Source organism: Scyliorhinus canicula, chromosome 5 (genome assembly GCF_902713615.1).
Source record: "Scyliorhinus canicula chromosome 5, sScyCan1.1, whole genome shotgun sequence".
NCBI classification, from domain to species: Eukaryota; Metazoa; Chordata; class Chondrichthyes; order Carcharhiniformes; family Scyliorhinidae; genus Scyliorhinus; species Scyliorhinus canicula.
This window is the reverse complement of record NC_052150.1, coordinates 8,658,879-8,679,509: the sequence shown is the minus strand read 5'-3', so window position 1 is coordinate 8,679,509 and position 20,631 is coordinate 8,658,879. Positions and strand designations below refer to the sequence as shown.

The 20,631-nt window shown below is 46.5% G+C and overlaps 1 protein-coding gene across 1 annotated transcript in view; it reads right to left on the bottom strand.

Annotated features, from left to right (window-relative positions):
* The window catches only part of LOC119965747 (cadherin-20-like), a 185,027-nt gene that overhangs the window by 152,875 nt on the left and 11,521 nt on the right, over positions 1–20,631 (bottom strand). The gene's annotated exons all lie outside the window — the stretch shown is intronic.

The following is a 20,631-nucleotide window of genomic DNA, read 5'->3' as shown; positions in this document are numbered from 1 at the left end:
GGAGGAGACCCATGTAGACACGGGGACAACGTACAAACTCCATACAGTCACCTAAGGTCGGAATAGAACCCGGGTCCCTGGAGCTGTGAGGACGCAGTGCTACCCACTGCGATCTGGTTCTAGCCCATTTTCCATGTGCTTGAAGAAGCCAGTGACAGGACCAAGGGAAATTGACAAAGCTTGACCCAGTAACGTCACACCAATGAATTGCAGGCACCAGTCCCAATACATAAGGTGGTCAGCAGTTGAAGTGGGGGCTGGGACACGGTAGGAGGTTAGACTGGAAGACCAATAGAGACACTCAAGAGCATTTTGAAGTGGTAATATGGGATGCGATTCAGCGACCCTGTTGCGCCAGAGCCCCAATTGCAAGTTACCCAACTCGCTCTGCCCGGCATCATCTGGATCTCGTCCTCGCTGGGTGAGATCCAGATTTGCATATTTAAAGGGATCATTTAAATACCTGGATGCCAGATTTACCAGAGGCTGGGAACTCAACGGCTAAGCCTGTGAGACCTCACCAGGGCACTGTTTGTACTGGTCCACACAAACGGGGACCAGGCGCAATGGCACCTTGGGGGATCTCGCAGGCCAATGGACACCCCTAGATGGTCTAGGACAGGACAGGGCAGGGAAGCATTCCTAGCCTCTGACCTGCTCTTGTAGCCACAGTATTTATATGGATCGTCCAGTTCAGTTTCTGGCCAATAGTAACCACCAGGATGTTGATTGTGGGGGATTCAGTGATGATAGTGCCATTGAATGTCATGGGGTGATGGATTGATCCTCTCTTGTAGGAGATGGTCATTGCCTGGCACTTGTGTGGCGCAAATGTAACTTGCCACTTGTCAGCCCAAGCCTGGATATTGTCCAGGTCTTGCTGCATTTGCATGCGGACGGCTTCAGTGCCTGAGTCATCGCGAATGAGGCTGAAGATTGGGCAGGCATCAGTGAACATCCCTACACTTCTGACCTGATGTTGGAAGGGAGGTCATTGATAAAGCAGCTGAAGCTGGTTGAGCCGAGGACTCTATCTGAGGAACTCCTGAAGTGATGTCCTAGAGCTGAGATAACTGACCTCATTGAGACGGTCTAGGTTATCTAGATGGTCCAGATAACTGACCGTCAACAATTTCACAAAGAGATGTCAGCATCCCAATTTGTCAGTGTCTTGGATGATTACGGAGTGCTCCAAGTAGCTGGTGGCATGAAATAAATGTGTGTGTGATACCTGCCATATTGGACACTTCATTTTTCATCTGGGATAGAGGAATGCTGATGAGCTCAGGGGTGAGGCACAGCTGGTGTATCTGGATATGATAGATAAACGTGTGTTGCATTTCCAAAAGGGGATTGAAGAAGGGTTAAAGTTTTAACTGTTGTCCCTTTTTGAGCAATACTTTCCGTGGTTTAACCGATGTATAAATTGCGGTGTTATTACAGTTGTCCCTCCTTCTCAAGCCACCAATGTTGACATTGACCATCTAGTCTTAAACTTCGATTCCTGGCTTGGGTCATTGTCTGTGCGGAGTCTGCATGTTCTCCCTGTATCTGCGTGGGTTTCCTCCGGGCGCTCCAGTTTCCTCCCACAAGTCCCGAAAGACGTGCTGTTAGGTAATTTGGACATTCTGAATTCTCCCTCAGTCTACCCGAACAGGCGCCGGAGTGTGGTGACTAGGGGATTATCACAGTAACTTCATTGCAGTGTTAACGTAAACCTACTTGTGACAATAAAGATTAATATTATTAAATTACTGTCAGTTCAAGGAGGAGGGAGATGTGGGAAGATAATGAAGTGAAGTATGGAATGGCTATGCACGAAAATGTTCAGTTTCAGTTACTAAACCCGTCACTAATGATGTACCAAATGGGGTTTTGTTTAATTAATTTTTTTGATTATTTTGTTTTTAATCCATATAATGCCACTTTATAATGCAACCAAATTTTATTGCAGGGCAAATAATTATTTTAAGTGATATCAGGAAATTATTTTAATAATATGCTACCTTTTTATGGGCATAGATTTCATAAAGATAATCATACATTTGAAAGAATTATATCGCACTTTCACTAATGCAGGATATTATTAAAGCACTTTGTAGTCATTGCAGTGTAATCTGTGTTGTAGTGTAGGAAACACATCAGTCAATTTATGCACAGCACGATCCCAGAGAGTAAGGTGATCATGATTGGGCAATCTGTTTGAATTATTTTGATTGAGGGATAAATATTGGCCAGGCGCTGGACAGAATGCCCAAATCTTCTGCACCTTCATCTGAGGGGGTATGCAGAGCCTCAATTCAATGCCTCACCGGACAGACAGCACTCTGGCAGTGGGCACTCCCTCAGTACCACACTGCCCAGTAGGTAGATTATTGTGCCCAAGACCTGGAGCGGACTTAAAACCCACAGCACTTCTGATCAGCGAGCTTTTTGAAAATACCGCTGGATAAATGCGAGCCAGTGGATTCCGACAAACGTATTTGCAAACAAAATCATTTATTAGTTATGTAGCTTTGGGCACTAAAACTTTGGAGTTGTACAGCAGTAAAAATTAACAGGAGTGGTTTTGTTCAGCAATTGCTACAAATTGTGGCATAAAATGACAATTGATAACCCTATCAAATATTCACAATTGTGGGATGATATTCTTAGCGGGAAATGTTTAATTACTGCAATATTCAAAGTCTCTTTCAAGTACGCAAACGTGATCTGTTGGGTACTCAAAGAGGGTGCAGCCCATCTACCCCAGCAGTACGATCAGTCACGAATTGACAGCTAACTTTTCATTGTAGACAGCAGATGAGGAACGTATCAGCCATGATAGAATGGAGGAGCAGAGTCGATGGGCCGAATGGCCTAATTCTGCTCATATGTTTCAAGAACTTATGAGCTTTTCACTCCAGCCTAATCTTTGTCTCACCGAAGTTCGCAGAATGGAAGAAGCTCAAACTATTTTTGGAGATTCCTTTCCTGGCCCCACCGTCTTTTTTGCTTGGCTTGAATCTAACCATCATGGCAACATTTTCCGAATTAATTGCTTGGCACAGTGTATTTGTCTGACGGACACAAGGACGTGGCGCATTGCATTAGTATTGCTGTTACCCTCTTCTGCCTGTGACGGGGGTAGTTTAATTTCTAATTTAATTTGTTCCCCTCAGTATCCTTTCCCTTGTTGAATTGGGCGAGGGGTGTTTATCAAACCCAGGTCCATGAGGTCCAATGTTAAAAATAATCCCACAGCAAATTCTTCAAGTTGAAACAAAACTAGGATTTATTTACACATTCCGAATCCAAGGGTTGGATCACAACGCACATTCACATTCACAACCATACAAGGTAGAAAGGCAGAGAAACAAGTTCAGAATTGCCAGTTACAAGATAAAAAAGGCACTGGCATTAATTCATGTAAGTAGAGACCAATGTCCAATGAAAGTTCTTTCAGGGGGCTTTGTAATGGAATAATTCCCGCTCTTGGTCCTGGGAACTCGGTTGAGGCAGTTAAAACTGCAGCAAAGTATCGCTGTATACATAGAATCCCCACAGTGCCAAAGGCCATTCGGCCCATTGAATCTGCATCGTCCCTCTGAAAGGACACCCCAACCAGGTGCACTCTCCTGCCTCCTCCGCACAACCCTGCAACCTAAGCTGCACATCCCTGGGCTCTAAGGTGCAATTTAGCATGGCCAATCCACCCAGTCAGCACACCTTTGGACTGTGGGAGGAAACCGGAGCTCCCGGAGGAAACCCACACAGGCGCGGGGAGAAAGGGCAAACTCCACACAGACAGGCACCCCATGGTTGGAATTGAATTTGGATCCCTGGAGCTGTGAGGTCGGTGGGCTAGCCACCGTGCCACCCATTCTGGGAAATAGTTCGCTCCGTAGGTGAAATACTTTTCTGGGGATCCGACTTGGAGACAGTGGAGATCAGAGGCAGGCTGCTAGTCTGCTGTGCAATTCTCTCTTCAGAGGTTATTATTATAGAATAACTACAGTGTAGAGGAAGGGCAATTGGCCCATCGAGTCTGCAACGCCCCATTGAATTTGCACTCTTCTCATGGCCACCCTGCTCTTTCCCACTCCCCTGGGTCATTCCCACAACCCTGTAAGCTGAACTGCACATCCTTGGAAACTAAGGGGCAATTTATCATGGCCAATTTACCTTGTCGGCACACCTTTGGACTGCGGGAGGAAATAGTGCACACGGAGGAAATCCATGCAGACATGTGGAGAAAGTGAAGACACCACACAGACAGTGACCTGAGGTCGCAATTGAACCCGGGCCCCTGGAGCAGTGAGGCAGCAGTGCTAACCACTGTGCCACCATCCCACCCAGTTAAATTGCAACTGAAGACAGAATCCCTACCGGTGTATAATTAAAGCAACTCAACAGCTCAAGTTTTGGTCATGGGACAGGGCGGTTTACGGTTGGGGCAATGTTCTTGAAGGACCCCCATTAAAGCCAATTGGATCGTGAACAGATAACTCTGGAACCATTAGCACAATATTGGAGAAGAGCAATCCCTACAACTCTGTCTTTGATCCCAGCTGGCCACTTATCTGGCAAGTTCACACAATAGAAACACTCCAGGAAGTTGATGACTTTGCCTTTGTTCATTGGAACAGTTTAGCATCTTCCAAGACTACCGGCTAGTGATCAACTGCCCAGCAATTGGCACACTTAAAAAGAAAGAACTTATAATAATAATCTTTATTGTCACAAGTAGGCTTACGTTTGTTTTTAAAATTTAGAGTACCCAATTATTTTTTTTCCCCAATTAAGGGGCATTTTAACATGGCCATTCCACCTACCCTGCACATTTTTGGGTTGTGGGGGTGAAACTCATGCAGACACGGGGAGAATGTGCAAACTCCATACAGACTGTGACCCGGGGCCGGGATCGAACCTGGGTCCTCAGTGCCGTAGGCAGCAGTGCTAACCACTGTGCCACCGTGCCACCTCCAAGTAGGCTTACATTAACACTGCAATGAAGTTACTGTGAAAATCCCCCAGTCGCCACACTCTGGCGCCTGTTCGGGTACACAGAGGGAGAATTCAGAATGTCCAAATGACCTAACAGCACGTCTTTCGGGACTTGTGGGAGGAAACCGGAGCACCCGGAGGAAACCCACGCAGACACGCAGAACGTGCAGACTCCGCACAGGCAGTGACCCGAGCCGCAAATCAAACCTGGGACCCTGGCTCTGTGAAGCAACTGTGCTAACCACTGATCTACCGTGCCGTCCGAGAGGACATGGAAGAGAAACAAATTTTAAATGCTTTTATCCCTCATGCCTTCTCCGCGTGGCACACAGTCTTTCTCACTGCATAACTGACCAATACCACCCCCTAATATTTACCGCACTTTTGGAAATGAGATTCAAATGCGAATTTTGCGTTTGGACCCTTGGCACTCTTTTGATCTTATTGATGTTAAATAATTTCGGAAAGAAATATATCTCCAAATATTTGTACAAACAGAACTGCATTACTATTAATCTGAATCATTCTCTGGGGTTGATCTGGTGTATGTGTTAGATGGGCAGCAGTAAACCTCGCCCGATTACCATTTCCATTGCAGGCGTGAATTAAAATTAAAATCGGAGAGAAGTAAAATGAGCAGCCAACTCGGCATCGCCCAATTTCAGACCTACCCCTTTGTCTTTTGGAAGAGGCCCAAAATATAAACCGCAAAACAGGAGTCACCCTGAACTATGAGTGATTCTTCCCGCTCTGTGATCTCAATGAGCTGTCACCTTTACAAGGAGGAACAAATGAAATGAAATGAAATGAAAATGGCTTATTGTCACGAGTAGGCTTTAATGAAGTTACTGTGAAAAGCCCCTAGTCGCCACATTCCGCGCCTGTCCGGGGAGGCTGGTACGGGAATCGAACTGTGCTGCTGGCCTGCTTGGTCTGCTTTAAAAGCCAGCGATTTAGCCGAGTGAGCTAAACCAGCCCCTACTGGAAGGGCCGGCTACCCTGAGATGAATTATAGACGCTCACTACCACATGAGTGTGACAGCTTCTCATCGCAGAATTACTTAATTAAAACGTATTCAGATGATGGCGAAAGGGCCTGTGATTCTCTTTAGAAATCAGTCTGACAGCAATAATCCACCTGAATGTATGCACAGAGAAATAAAGCCCGTTTGCCGGGTTTCCCCCCGCTCCCACGCCCCCAACCGCCACAAACTATGGTGGGATTCGGATGATCGTTGCTGAAGGAGTTTACGTGACAACAGAATGTCGATGGTACTTGGAATCAAACCAAACTAACAATCACTTGCAATAATATAGTGCCGTTAACATAGTATAACATCCCTAGGCACTTATTCAATAGGGTAAAGAGACAAAGATTGACATTATGTCAAAGATGGATACGTTTGGGGGCAGCACGGTAGCATGGTGGTTAGCATAAATGCTTCACAGCTCCAGGGTCCCAGGTTCGATTCCTGGCTGGGTCACTGTCTGTGTGGAGTCTGCACGTCCTCCCCCTGTGTGCGTGGGTTTCCTCCGGGTGCTCCGGTTTCCTCCCACAGTCCAAAGATGTGCGGGTTAGGTAGATTGGCCATGATAAATTGCCCGTAGTGTCCTAAAAAGTAAGGTTAAAGGGGGGGAGGGGGTTGTTGGGTTACGGTATAGAGTGGATACGTAGGTTTGAGTGGGGTGATCATTGCTCGGCACAACATCGAGGGCCGAAGGGCCTGTTCTGTGCTATACTGTTCTGTTTGGGGGAGGTATAAAGCTTGATGATAAAAAGGTTTTAACGAGGACCAGAAAAGACATAGAGGCTTACGGAGGGTCTTCCAGAATGTTGGGTCCAGACAACTGAAGGGTTGTTGCCAATGTTGTGGAGGAATACAGTGATCTCCAAGGATTGTAGGACTGTTTTAAAGTAAAGTTGCCACAGTCCCAGATGACCCTGGGCTGCTTTCACCTTCGAGGGGGAGAGATGACTGGTGGTGATTTAACCTGAGGGTCACCACACCTCAGGCGAGGGGCAAGGTTGAGAAGGCGGGGCCTTCATGAATAACCTCAGCCGGTACGGGGATTGAACCCACGCTGCTGGTCTCAGAATCGCCAGAGAATTTACCGATCTGATAATGCAACCTTAATGTGGAAGGTTAGGCTGTTGCACATGACTTCGATTAATGGATTCATTCTCATTCCTCACCTTGATGGATTTGTCTTAATCGCATTTTAATAACAGCCGTCTCAAACCTGCAACTTTCTGTTCTGTAAGATACGATACAAGTCTGTGCTCCACCACACGTGATCCGTTGGTAATTAAATGTTCTTTTTAAATTGCACTCAGAGCTTTGAATTTTTATTAACGTCAATTAAGTTCTTTTATTGAAGCGGACAAGCTGTTGATGATTAATTCTCGCATTATAAACAAACTTAAACGAAAAACTATTTTGCCCTGCAAAACTAGATTAGAAAGAGTTAAATAAAAACTGACACCATAAATGATGCAGCTGGAATATCAATAAGCATTTCTGGAGTGATATCATTCCTGTGCACTAAGTTACAAAGTCACTGTTGTTGCAAATGGCATGGGAGTGAGGGAAGGTGAAAAAGTAAGTTGTCAGCAGATGTGGCTATTGGGCGAGTGCGATCACAATACTTTAAAAAATTGTAGGACATTTAAACAATACAGGTCGTTTTCTTGGTGACATTTGGAAAGCTAGTGTGTCGACTATGGGCTTTTCACAGTAACTTAATTGCAGTGTTAATGTAAGCCTACTTGTCACAATAAAGATTATTATTTATTTAGCAGAAAGCTTCCTGATGGTTCATTTTGCAGCCAATTCTGAGAAATCTCGCCAATTTCTTGCTAAAAATTACGAAGAAGTAGATTCTAAAATCACCGACTTAACTAGCAGACCAGCCAGTCTTCGGTGTGGCAGGTAGGGGGCAGTGCGGTTAGTGACCCCCATCGAACAGCCGCGACAGCGAATGCATCAGTTGCTGAGGGAGGAATCCTGGAATTTGCCAGTAGAGGACGCTTTTAAGCATGCCCCATTTAATGACTTCACCATGGTGTCCATGTGTTCTGCTGTTGAGGCCTGAAGTTCTGTATTGTCTCCCAGCCCTATAGTGCTTTAAGACCTTCCTTAAAACCTACCACTTGAATCAAGTAGTTAGCACTGTTGCTTCACAGCGCCAGGGTCCCAGTTCGATTCCTGGCTTGGGCCACTGTCTGTGTGGAGTCTGCACGTTCTCGGGTTGGGTGGTTTGGGAAAGGTCAGGTGAATCGGGCAGAACCGGGTCGGGAGAGATCAAAGGTTGCCACATTTAAAGACAGGCAAGAACTATTTTGCATACCACTTTGCGAATGTAGCACCTAGCCAATCAAGTCATTCAGCTATTTCACACATTTAATAATGATTAAAATTCATGCATGACATTTTTAAAAAAAATTTAAATTTCTGGACACCGCTGTTTTCCCGACTACCGGATTTGAGACACTTTACCTGCATCATTTTCCATACCAGCTACGCAGCACACCTCTGAAGCCATTGGGTCTCCCATGCTCTACCTCCTGTACAACGGAGATCATCCAAAACTCTGCTGCTTGTACACCAAGTTTCACCAAATTGCATTCACTCAACACCCCTGTGTTTACTGACCTGCATTGGTTCCTCCATAAGCAATGCCTTGCTTTTAAATTTTGCATCCTTGCTCTTTTTTCCTCCTATCGACGGGAAAACAAAGACGGGGGGGGGGGGGGGGGGATCAAAGGAAGGTGCAACTCGGGGGGAGAGAGTGGGGGGGGGGGGAGAAGGACAAAGAGGAAAGGCCGGAAAGTCACAAATAGGGAACAACGTGGGAGGGATATAGCAAATCCCCCCATCCCGATCACAAGGCAAACACAGCCGAAGTCGGGGGGGGGGGGGGGGGGGGGGGGGGGGGGCGGAAGGGACCACAGGCCGAGCCAGAGGGTGGCAAAATGTACGTAAAGTAAATTAAGGGAAAGGCAGGATAAACTTTTCTGTATAACGCAATCAGCTAACGGGGCAAAAAATGTATATAACTGTTGATAAATGTGGAAAATACCAATAAAAAGATTTTCAAAAAAAAAAAATTCCGCCAGTTGGTCAATGGGATTTCCCATTGTCGAGCAGCTCCACGCCGTCCAGAACGGAGCATCCCGCTGGCAGAGATTCCAGCCCCCTATCTCTGTAATTATCGCAGTAAGAAGTCTTACAACACCAGGTTAAAGTCCAACAGGTTTGTTTCGAATCACTAGCTTTCGGAGCGCAGCTCCTTCCTCAGGTGAATGAAGAGGTATGTTCGAGAAACATTTATAATGACCTTTTCTGGAAAGGTTTCTGGAACCTACCTCTTCATTCACCTGAAGGCCGACTTGGACGCGCGACAATGCAAAATCGCCAAGCAGAAACTTATAGCCAAGTTCCGCACACGTGAGTACGGCCTCAACCGGGACCTGGGATTCATGTCGCATTACATTCACCCCCCCCACTATCTGGCCTGGGCTTGCAAAATCCTACCAACTGTTCTGGCTTGAGACAATTCACACCTCTTTAACCTCGGATTACCTCTCTCTCGGGATCTGTAAAGACTTAATTACCTGCAAATACTCGCATTCAAAGCATTGTCTTGCAAGTTTGACTTTGTCTATATATATTTAAAAAAATAAATCTTCGAGTACCCAATTGATTTTTGCAATTAAGGGGAAATTTAACGTGTTCAATCCACCTACCCTGCACACCTTTGGGTTGTGGGGGCGAAACCCACGCAAACACGGGGCGAATGTGCAAACTCCACACGGACAGTGACCCAGAGCCAGGATCGAACCTGGGACATCGGTGCTGTGAGATTGCAGTGCTAACCACTGCGTCACCGTGCTGCCCCTTACTTTGTCTATATATATGTTTCTGGAACATACCTCCTCATTCGCCTGAGGAAGGAGCAGTGCTCCGAAAGCTAGTGTTTGAAACAAACCTGTTGGACTTTAACCTGGTGTTGTAAGTCTTCCTTTTTTAAAAATGTTTTTTTATTGAGTTTTCATATTTTATATACAACATATTACAAATCATTAGAGAAGAAAAAAAAACACACGCAAAAATTAACATGTATATTTACAGGTAAGCATCTTCATAATAACAATTGTGGCCGCCCCCTTTAGCCAGCATACATATTTTACATTCCCCAATATGGCCGAGGCACATGTTTGTAGGCATTTATTTATAGTTTGGTTTTGGGCCTGAGCTAGCCATCAAACCCCCATAACGAACCCCCCCCCCCCCCCCCCGGCTACCTTCCCCCGATTCCCGTCCATTTTCCCCTGATTCTTGGCCACCCGACTATTCTTCCTCTTGTACGTTGGCCACAAACAGGTCCCGGAACAATTGCATGAATGGCTCCCATGTTCTGTGGAAGCCGTCGTCTGACCCTCGGATGGCGAATTTGATTTTCTCCATTTGGAGAGATTCCGAGAGGTCGGACAGCCAGTCTGCAGCTCTGGGCGGTGCTGCTGACCGCCAGCCAAACAGGATTCTACGGCGGGCGATCAGGGAGGCAAAGGCAAGGGCGTCCGCCCTCCTCCCCAGGAATAGATCTGGCTGTTCTGAAACCCCGAAGACCGCCACTATCGGGCATGGCTCCACCCTCACCCCCACCACTTTGGACATAGCCTCGAAGAAGGCTGTCCAGTACTCCACAAGTCTGGGGCAAGACCAGAACATGTGGGCGTGGTTGGCCGGGCCTCTTAGGCACCGTTCACATCTGTCCTCCACCTCCGGGAAGAACCTACTCATACGGTTTCTTGTTAAGTGGGCTCTATGTACCACTTTTAGTTGCGTCAGGCCGAGCCTTGTGCACGTGGAGGTGGAGTTGACCCTACGCAGTGCTTCGCTCCAGAGTCCCCACCCTATCTCCATCCCCAGGTCCTCCTCCCATTTCATTCTTGTTGCGTCCAGTTCGGTGTCGTCCCTTTCTACCAGTCGGTCATACATGTCGCTACAGTTCCCTTTCTCTAGGATACTTGCATCCAGTAGGTCTTCCAGTAGTGTCTGTTGTGGCGGTTGTGGGTACGTCCTTGTCTCCTTTCGTAGGAAGTTTTTGAGTTGCAGGTACCGTAGCTCGTTCCCCCCAGCTAGTCGTAATTTCTCTGTCAGTTCGTCCAGCGTTGCGATCCTGTCGTCCGTGTATAGGTCCCTGACTGTCAGTGTCCCCCCGTCCTGCCTCCACCTTTTGAAGGTAGCATCAGTCAGTGCTGGTGTGAACCTATGGTTGTTGCAGATGGGAGCCTTGTCCGACATTTTGGTCAGGCCAAATTGCTGCCGCAGTTGGTTCCAGGATTGGAGGGTGGCTGTCACCACTGGGCTGCTGGAGTGTTTTTTGGGTGGGGATGGGAGTGCTGCCGTGGCGAGGGCCCGGAGGGAGGTCCCCATGCAGGAGGCCTCCTCCGCACACACCCACTCGGCTTCTGGCTCCTGGATCCATCCCCTTACTCGCTCGGCTGTTGCCGCCCAGTGGTAGAATTGTAGGTTCGGGAGAGCTAGCCCCCTACTGGATTTTGTTTTTTGTAGGACCTTCTTTGGGATCCTAGCATTTTTACCCCCCCCCCCCCCCCCCCCCCCCCCCCCCCCATATGAACGCCATGATAAGTTTGTCCAGCACTTTGAAAAAGGCCTTGGGGATGTAGATCAGAATGGATCTAAACAGGAAGAGGAACCTGGGCAGTACGTTCATTTTGATCGTCTGGACTCTCCCCGCGAGGGAGAGTGGAAGTGTGTTCTATCTTTGCAGGTCCTTTTTTACTTCCTCTGTCAGGCTGGTGAGGTTCCATTTGTGGATCCCTTTCCAGTCATGGGCTATTTGGATCCCCAGGTAGCGGAATTTATTTCGGGCTTGTTTGAACGGCAGCCCCTTTAGTGCTGCCCCCCCCCCCCCCCCCCCCCCTTGCGGGTGTGTTGTAAGACTTCTTACTGTGCTCACCCCAGTCCAACGCCGGCATCTCCCCATCATCTGTAATTATCGCCAGCCCCACGGGATTTCCTCGGGTATGTCTGCGCTCCTCCAGTTCTGACGTCTTGTGTACCCTTGTTATTTTCATTGTTTCACCGTTGGTGACTGTGCGCCTTCCGCTCTGAAATTATCTCCTTCAAAGCTTTCCACCATCCTCCCCTCCTTAAATACCTCCTGGTTACACCAGGTGTTAGGTCACCTGTCCTACTATCTCCCTGTGCGGCTCAATGGCAAATGTTGAGGGCGGGGGGCAGAATTCTCTGGCCATTCTCGCAAGCGGGATCTTCCGGTCCCGTTTACGGCGGGGGTGGAATCAATGATGGTGGCGAGACAAGAAATCACGCCCCGCCCAAGGGTGGGCTGCCAGCTGCCTCCCGCCACTGAGAAACACGTGCAGTGGTGGTGGGGAGCTTGAAAATGCCCCTGATTGTTTGATAACACTCCAGTGAAGCGCCTTGAGACTCAGGGCATGAACTAAATGCAATTTGTCGTTACTGACGACGTTCGAAGACACTAAAAAGATCAGCCTATATCTCCTTCTTAAGTCTGAACTCTGCTGCCCTGAGGTTTTCTCTGGCAGACATAAAGAAAATCCGTGCCTTTTCCTGGAGTTGGAGGTCCTGTTGCTCAATGCTACAGAACCGATAGAACATAGAACATACAGTGCACAAGGAGGCCATTCGGCCCATCTAGTCTGCACCGACACACTAAAGCCCTCACATCCACCCTATCCCCATCACCCCTCGTAACCTTTTTGGTCACTAAGGCCAATTTATCATGGCCAATCCACCTAACCTGCACGTCTTTGGACTGTGGGAGGAAACCAGAGCACCCGGAGGAAACCCGCGCAGATAACGTGCAGACTCCGCACAGACAGTGACCCAGCAGAGAATCGAACCTGGGACCCTGGCGTTGTGAAGCCACAGTGCTATCCACTTGTGCTACCGTGCTACCCTTATTCAGCATCAAAGGCAAAGGGGTCTTCCTGACTCTGTGAGAAAAACAGGCCATGCTGCGGCTGGTGAAATGACAGGGGAGAAGCTGTTTAAAATTCATGATCAGTCCTTTCCAAAATATCATTAGTGGTATTATTACAAGGCTGTCGACATTTTTTACAGTAAAACCTAATGGGGCAAAACATGTGTTGCAACCAAGCAATCTATGTTATGGAGAGGATGTAAAACAATCAGTGCACAAGTATGCAAACAATGACTTTACTACTCTTTGTTAAAACCAGTTTGGATTTTGAAGTTCAATGCACCCCTTGAATCAGATCAGTTGGAACCAATTTATTTCAGGCTACCCTGAGGGTCAATTTGAAAATTTCCTTTTAAGAAAAGATCAATTAGAATTGGCTTTCGCCTAAGGTACAAGCATATTGTCAAAACAAACAGCATTTTATTTTAAATAAAAGATCAATTTGAATTATTTCTTGCTTACAGCACAAACACTGCATCAGCTTAAATTAGTCGAAAAACATTGGGATACAATGCCCATGGCATTACTTCCAACCTGCTTTTTAAATTCTTAATTGTTGCCAACTATGGGAGCAACGCAGAGTTTCCATTTTAACTATTGAGTGCCGATTCCCGATGTATAATTGGGATAACTTCCCAACATTGCATTGCAGAAAAGGCTCCTATCCCACCGGGAGCCCACATCGGGAGTTCAGGTGCGCTGCGTATCATTTTCCAACCAGGAGCTTCGAAGCAAGACTTCCCAAAGAGATTGGAAAATTGGAAAATAAGATATTTGTAATACATCATCCCAGGAGTAACAGCGATTCTGAAATCCCTCACATTATTTCACTGGATGAGTGCAGCTCCAGCAACACTCAGGAAACTTGATACCATCCAGGACAAAACAGCCCACCTAACTGGTACCTCATCCACTACCTTCAATGTTCATCCCCTACGCTACCGATGCCCAGTGGCAGCGGTGTGTACCATCGACAAGGTGACCTTCGACGGCACCTTCCAAACCCATGAACACCATACAAAAAAAAACAAGGGTAGCACCCACATGGGAACACCACCACCTAAACATTCCCCTCCAAACTACACCATCCTGACTTGGAGATGCAGTAAACTTTGTGTTATGCGGCATTCTACCAACCAGGATTCTCCACTATCCAGAATTCCCTACCACCTGGAATTATGTACAAATCTGAACTTCTGAAATTCCCCCGATTGGAATCGCCGCTGTACCAACCGGAAGCGATTGCAAAGTTATCGGGAATCTGTACCTGTATATTGTCTTATTTTATACTTTAACTTATGCTTTAATGTACATTGAAGATCAGAAGTAAAAATAATACTGTTTGTTACTTCCTTGTTACTTGATGCAAGTTCATGCCACATGTCTTCCATTGATAAATGGAACTCTCTGTTAACTGCATTCTTGATTAACCAACAGCATCCAATCCCTACGCATGCTGAATAATAAGGATTTTACTCTACCTCACTATTCTTTCACTGCGGCTGGGTCACAATCCTGGAACTCCCTCCCTAACTGCACTCTGGGTGTACCTACACCATATGGACTGCAGCGATTCAGAAGGGAGCTCACCACCACCTTCACAAGGATAATGAAAGATGGGAAATGAATGCTGGCCTAGCCAGTGATGCCCGTGGTGTTCTTTATGTTGCTAAATTCAGGATGGTTGGCGTAGTGTTCACAAAGACCACAAAATAGCTTTAACCTGAACACAGCTATAAATTTATTAACACTACTAATTTGGATTCGCCACATACTTCTAAATAATACAGTTGATTATTAACTACACTCAGCTGCAAATAATCTTTACACTGTCATAAACTATGATCTTCTCTTACTCACACTATCTTTACTTCTGTCTGTGTCTAGCTAACTCTTGCACTGCTCTCTCCCCCAAGGCTTAGCATCAATGCATTATATACTTGTAGCTGTGGCTCTCTCTGGTGACTTCTCTAGACATTACATTGACCCTTGCAGTTCTTACAGTTATGATAATATCACAATGCCCACATCCTGTTAATTAATAAGATAAATTCCCAGTGGGAAGACCATGCTCGAAGGCAGTGTTGAGTTGGAGATAACAACACTTCTTATATTTCCCAACCTGCAACCTGCAATTGGTTAAGCCTGGATGGGGACTCAGAGCAAAGTAAACAGAAACCGCAGAAGCTTCTAGAAGTGGAGCTGTGAGCATGAGTGCAGGCGTTTTGTGACTGCAGAGACTCTTTCAAACACTTGCAAATATGCACTTAGAAATTAGTGTCGCCCCTACAACAAGGCCACCCGTGGTTCCCACAATGGCTGCACAGAGATTTGCATTGTGGTGACTTGAGGAGCTACTTCTGAAGAAAATGGAAGAGCGATGGGGAAGGGCTGTAATCCTGTTGAATTGTGAAGGACCCCAGCACGAATGGCCTGTAATTCCTAACCAATGACCTCTTTCATTAAAATCAGCCTCGATGGCCTGTTTTTGTCATCGTAAATCTCTGCATATGGCTGACCTCAGGCTTGTTTCTTTGACCTTGGGCCTCTGTCAGTTGCTCCTTGTGTGCACCATGCCTCCCAGTGTGTGTAACCCTCCTCTCAGCTGCTGTGAACTGACCGCTATTGGGAAACAGCCTTTGCAGGTGTAAAATTTCTTCCAATTGCCTTCTTTGGTACATGAAATGCCTTGCCTTGTGGGTTCCTGACAGGACTCCTTATCCACCCTGGGAAAGACTGAAGGAGGGCTGGAAGACACCAAAACACTGTCCCATGGCTTTCCCCCTCAAATTTCCGGGTCCACCGTACTGAACCCGCTTCCAATGGTCTGTACAAATTACCCCCTACACCTCTGCTGTCTGCTTCCTATCCCATTTAACTACTGCTTTTAAGAAAATATAAAAATCTATCAGTCTCCACTAACCCCCCACACTTAACACATCAGATTAATGTCCTTGTCCCAATTTATAGCCTCATCCCATCCCAACTGCATAGCGAGCTCCGGTCTCCTAGTATATGTCATAATATACACACAGGTATATGATGATGCACAGACAGGCAGTGATTGACACACAGGATGACCAATGAACACACAGAACACAGCAGCCAATCACCAGACAGGACACGGCCACTATAAAGCCAGAGGGCACTAGTTTTCCCGCTCTCTCGGAATCCAGCCTCTGGGACAGTCCGAGCCCGTGAGCAACAACTAGAACATCCACCATGTGGTAGTAAGATAGTCTGGTCAGGTTAGCCTCAGGTCTCCAGTCAACTCAGCATAGTGTCACTCCACAGTTAAAGTATGTTTAATAGTTAAGAGTTCAATAAAGTAGAGTTGCATTTCTCCAAGTGTTGGAAGCCTGTCTCTCTCACTGCTATGGTAAACGCAGTCCTCGTAGACCCAGCTTATCCAACACATCAGTATAGTCTGAATTTCTGTACTACTCCTCCAATCCCCTCAACTCCACCTTTCAACCCATCATTATCTCCCTGTCTTCAGCTAACCTGCCCTTTCAACTTTAGAATTGTTTTCCTAAACTGGTCTGCTTCGTTAACATCTCTCTCAGCTCTCCTCTTACCTTAAACACCCTCATGTGCACCCACTGCCACCTGGGTCGGAATTCGGCCATTGAGATTCACCTGTACCGCCAGCAGGGCATCCCCGGCCACCTGCGGGTTTCCCGGCAGCGTGGGGAGTTACAACGGGACATCCCACTGACAAGCGGTGGGAGGATAGAATGCTGCCGGCAGCGAACGCCACGCGCCCGGGAAACGCCCGGCTGGGGGACCACGGAATTCACCCCCCTCCTGGTCTCTCCATTCCTACTTTACCTCTCCACACTCCACAGCCCATCCCTGCCCTCCTCTCCCATCTCCTTTTATTGTAAATCTCCGTGTTGAAGGGTATGTACATGTATAAGCTTTTGTGAGATTGATGAGGCCAGTTGGAACACACCCCATCACTTCTCAAAACCTAAATTTGACTTGAGTTAATTGGATTTCCCACAATAATTGGTTCAGTTAATGCTTTTAGTATATATCAGCATAGGACACTGAGTTGAAATTTGCAAACATTGCCCAAAGTAGCCTCAATGTTGGAAGTGGCAATTTGCTACAGTGTATTAAGTGGGAATAAATTTATTGACAGTCTGCTGATAGGTTTCATTTACAGTGTGCTTTGCAACAAGAAGGGCAAATGTTTCCCAAGACAAGAAAAGAGTTGTGCTTTAGAAATGTCTTTCTGGGCAAAATTCTACATATCCCTGCCTTTGTCAATGCACATAAAGCTTACAAGATGCATTTCAGCAATTCGCCATGGCTCCTTTCACAGCGCTTCCAAACCCACAACCACTGCTACTAGAAGCACAAGTGCAGCCAGGGAACACTACCGCCACCTCGGAGGTTCCCAGCCATGCCACTTCAACACCCTGACTTGGAAATATATCGCCTTTCCTTCACTGTCGCTGGGTTAACATCCTGGAACTCTCTCCCTAACAGCACTGTGGGTATAACAACACCACATGGACGGCTACGGTTCAAGAAGGCAGCTCGCCATCACCCTCTCAAGGGTAATTAGGGATGGGCAATATATTCTGGTCTTGTTAGTGACCCCCTCATCCCAAAAGCCAATTAAAAAATGCAGTGTGAAGGGACGCTGATGTCACGTGCTGGTAAAAATTAAGATGCTTAATTCTCCCTCCGGAGATTTCCTAATTCAGAATGGTAAGGTAAGGTAGTCTCTACACGGGGGTAACAAACTGAATGGAGAGTGATTTCTCACTGGTGCCACGCATCTTCTACCTTACTGTAATTATAACAACACATTAGCAGGATGTGGAGCAGTTTGCATGTATAGGTTATACCGTCAATTCACTGTGAGACCGTGAGAACGAGTGAACACTAGGCTTTAATATCCATGAACTCACCAGCCAGAGTCGGCTGTACAAATGAGTACCACCCACAGGTGGCTGGACTATATATGGCCCCGGTGAGGGCGGAGCCAGAGGCGGAGCCCACCAGGGGTTCCAGTACAGTACCTGGAAGTAGACCGTATCCTCACTTCCAGGTCATTACTGTATACAGACAGCTCATGCATTAGGTGAATACATTCACCACATTATATTAACTGGGGAAATGGTGTTTGACAGTCAGAGACCTCGGATAACGCAATGGGAGAAATTTACATTGTAACTACAAAAATGCCATTGATATTTTCAGGATATTTCTGAAGACTCTGATAATTGTTATGAAGCCTTTTCGCTGTATCATTTGCTTCAAATAAGCAGTCTTGGTCAAAGATCCTAATTTGAAGAGGAGTAAAGGTTATTTCCCCTGGTGTCAGGCCTCATTACTCATTCAGTACAACCATGGTCGTTCTTCTCCCTCAGCTCCACTTTCCTAGACCATTAGCCCATAAGACATAGGAGCAAAATTTGGCCACTCGGCCCATCGAGTCTGCTCCGCCATTCAATCATGGCTGATATTTTCTCATCCCCATTCTCCTGCCTTCTCCCCATAACCCCTGATCCCCTTATTAATCAAGACCCTATCTATCTCTGTCTTAAAGACACTCAGATTTGGCCTCCACAGCCTTCTGCGGCAAAGAGTTCCACAGATTCACCACCGGCTGGCTGAAGAAATTACTCCTCATCTCTGTTTTAAAGGATCGTCCCTTTAGTCTGGGATGGTATCCTCTGGTTCTAGTTTTTCCTACAAGTGGAAACATCCTCTCCATATCCACTCTATCCAGGCCTCGCAGTATCCTGTAAGTTTCAATAAGATCCCCCCTCATTCTTCTAAACCGCAACGAGTACAGACCCAGAGTCCTCAACTGTTCCTCATACGACAAGTTCTTCATTCCCGGGATCATTCTTGTGAACCGCCTCTGGACCCTTTCCAAGGCCAGCACATCCTTCCTTAGATGCGGGCCCCAAAACTGCCACGTGCTTAACAATAAATAATCATTCTGGTTGAACACATTCATGTTCTGTGTGTATCTTCGTCATTGTGGGGAACCATGGAAAGCAACATGGTACTGGATGTAACCGGTTACATCCTTCAGAATTATGTATGTTTCAATCAAATTGCCTTTCCTTCTTCGATATTTTATATTCTGCCAATTCAAGAAGCTGTATTGGACAAGTCACTCATTCCTGCTGTGGTAATGGGACATTTTCTGATCTAAAGTGGAGAGGAGTCACATTGAGGAAAATCAATTTTATTTTTCGTCTAGGTTCTCTGATCAGAAATTAAATAATAGTTCCATCTGTTCAGTTCTTAAACCACCAGCTGTTTAACATGGGCAGGATAGGGCATAATCAAATCACTGTCCAACACACAGTCCTGGAGTTACTGTGAGCTTTTCTCGGCACCACATTTTCGGAAGGATACAGTGGCCTTGGAGAGAGTGCAGTGTAGATTTAACAATGCCTGGACTAAAAGGGTTAAATTACAATCATAGGTTATAGAAACTAGGGCTGTATTCCCCAGAATTTAGAAGGCTAAGTAGTGATCTGATCAAAGTTTCCTGTAAGAGTCCTCCCTGTTTATTTCCTTTGTTCCCATTTATTTTCTTATTTTTGGTCCGTGGAAGTCTGTTTGGCTTCCTCCACACTGGCAACTGGTGGGTTGGCTAGGGGTAGTGTTCGGCCTGAGAACAGTCAGCGATTGGTTCCTGCCAGGTGGCTTTTTTCGGAGAGAACCTGCCAGAAGCCTTGAGACCTGTTGTATATTTTTCCACTGTTAATAATAAAAGGTTACTTGTGTTGCCATTTCACAAACCTGGTGATTGTAGTCAATTTAACTCAACCAAAGCCATGGGTATTAATATAAAAATCGATCTTCACCTGTGTGGTGACTCCGGGTCAAGTGGGGCTGGAATTGGGCGCGCACTAGCCCAGGGTGTCGTGACCTTCCTGAGATATTAAGGGAAACAGAGTGGGAGGCGATATTTCCACTGGCCAAGTCTAGAGGGTTAGTCAAAAAATCTGAAGTTAAATGAGGAACAGTTCTGCACACAAAGTGCATTGTGTTCAAAGACAGCAGTGTTTCTTCACTGTCTCAGTGAGGGGCCTTTATTGAACTCATCGAACGTAGCAGCCTACAGAGCACGTATCACATGACAGAGGTCACATGCGACAGCAAGGCAGCTAGGACATGTGGTGCTGTTGCCTTTCAAAAGCCAAGCACAAAGGGTGGGAGAAGTTTGGGAATCTCTTCCGCCAATGGAAATTGAAGGTAGATAATTTTTTAAAAATAAAACAGAGATTGCTACATTTCTGTTAGTCGAAGGTATTAAGGGATAGGGAGCAACGGTGAGCATTTGGAGTGAAATCACAGGTCAGCCGTAACCTCACTGACTCGAGGGGCTGAATGGCCTTCTCCCATTGTGTTCCTCTGCCGTGGTGCTGTGAAAAGTGGCTGTTTGAGTAAGGCTCGTGGCACCAACCCGGTTTGAAAAGAAATTGCTTCAGAGGATGTTTCAAACCGACATTTGCAGGTGGCCGCACTTCAGCTGAATGCAAAGCGACAATGAACACTCCCACCACCCAACACTCCTGATTTCCAATGGAACTTTGCTTCATTCACAACACGGAAATGAGGAGTTCTCTTATTTTAAATGAAGCTGTTTCAGACGGTTGACAGGTGGTT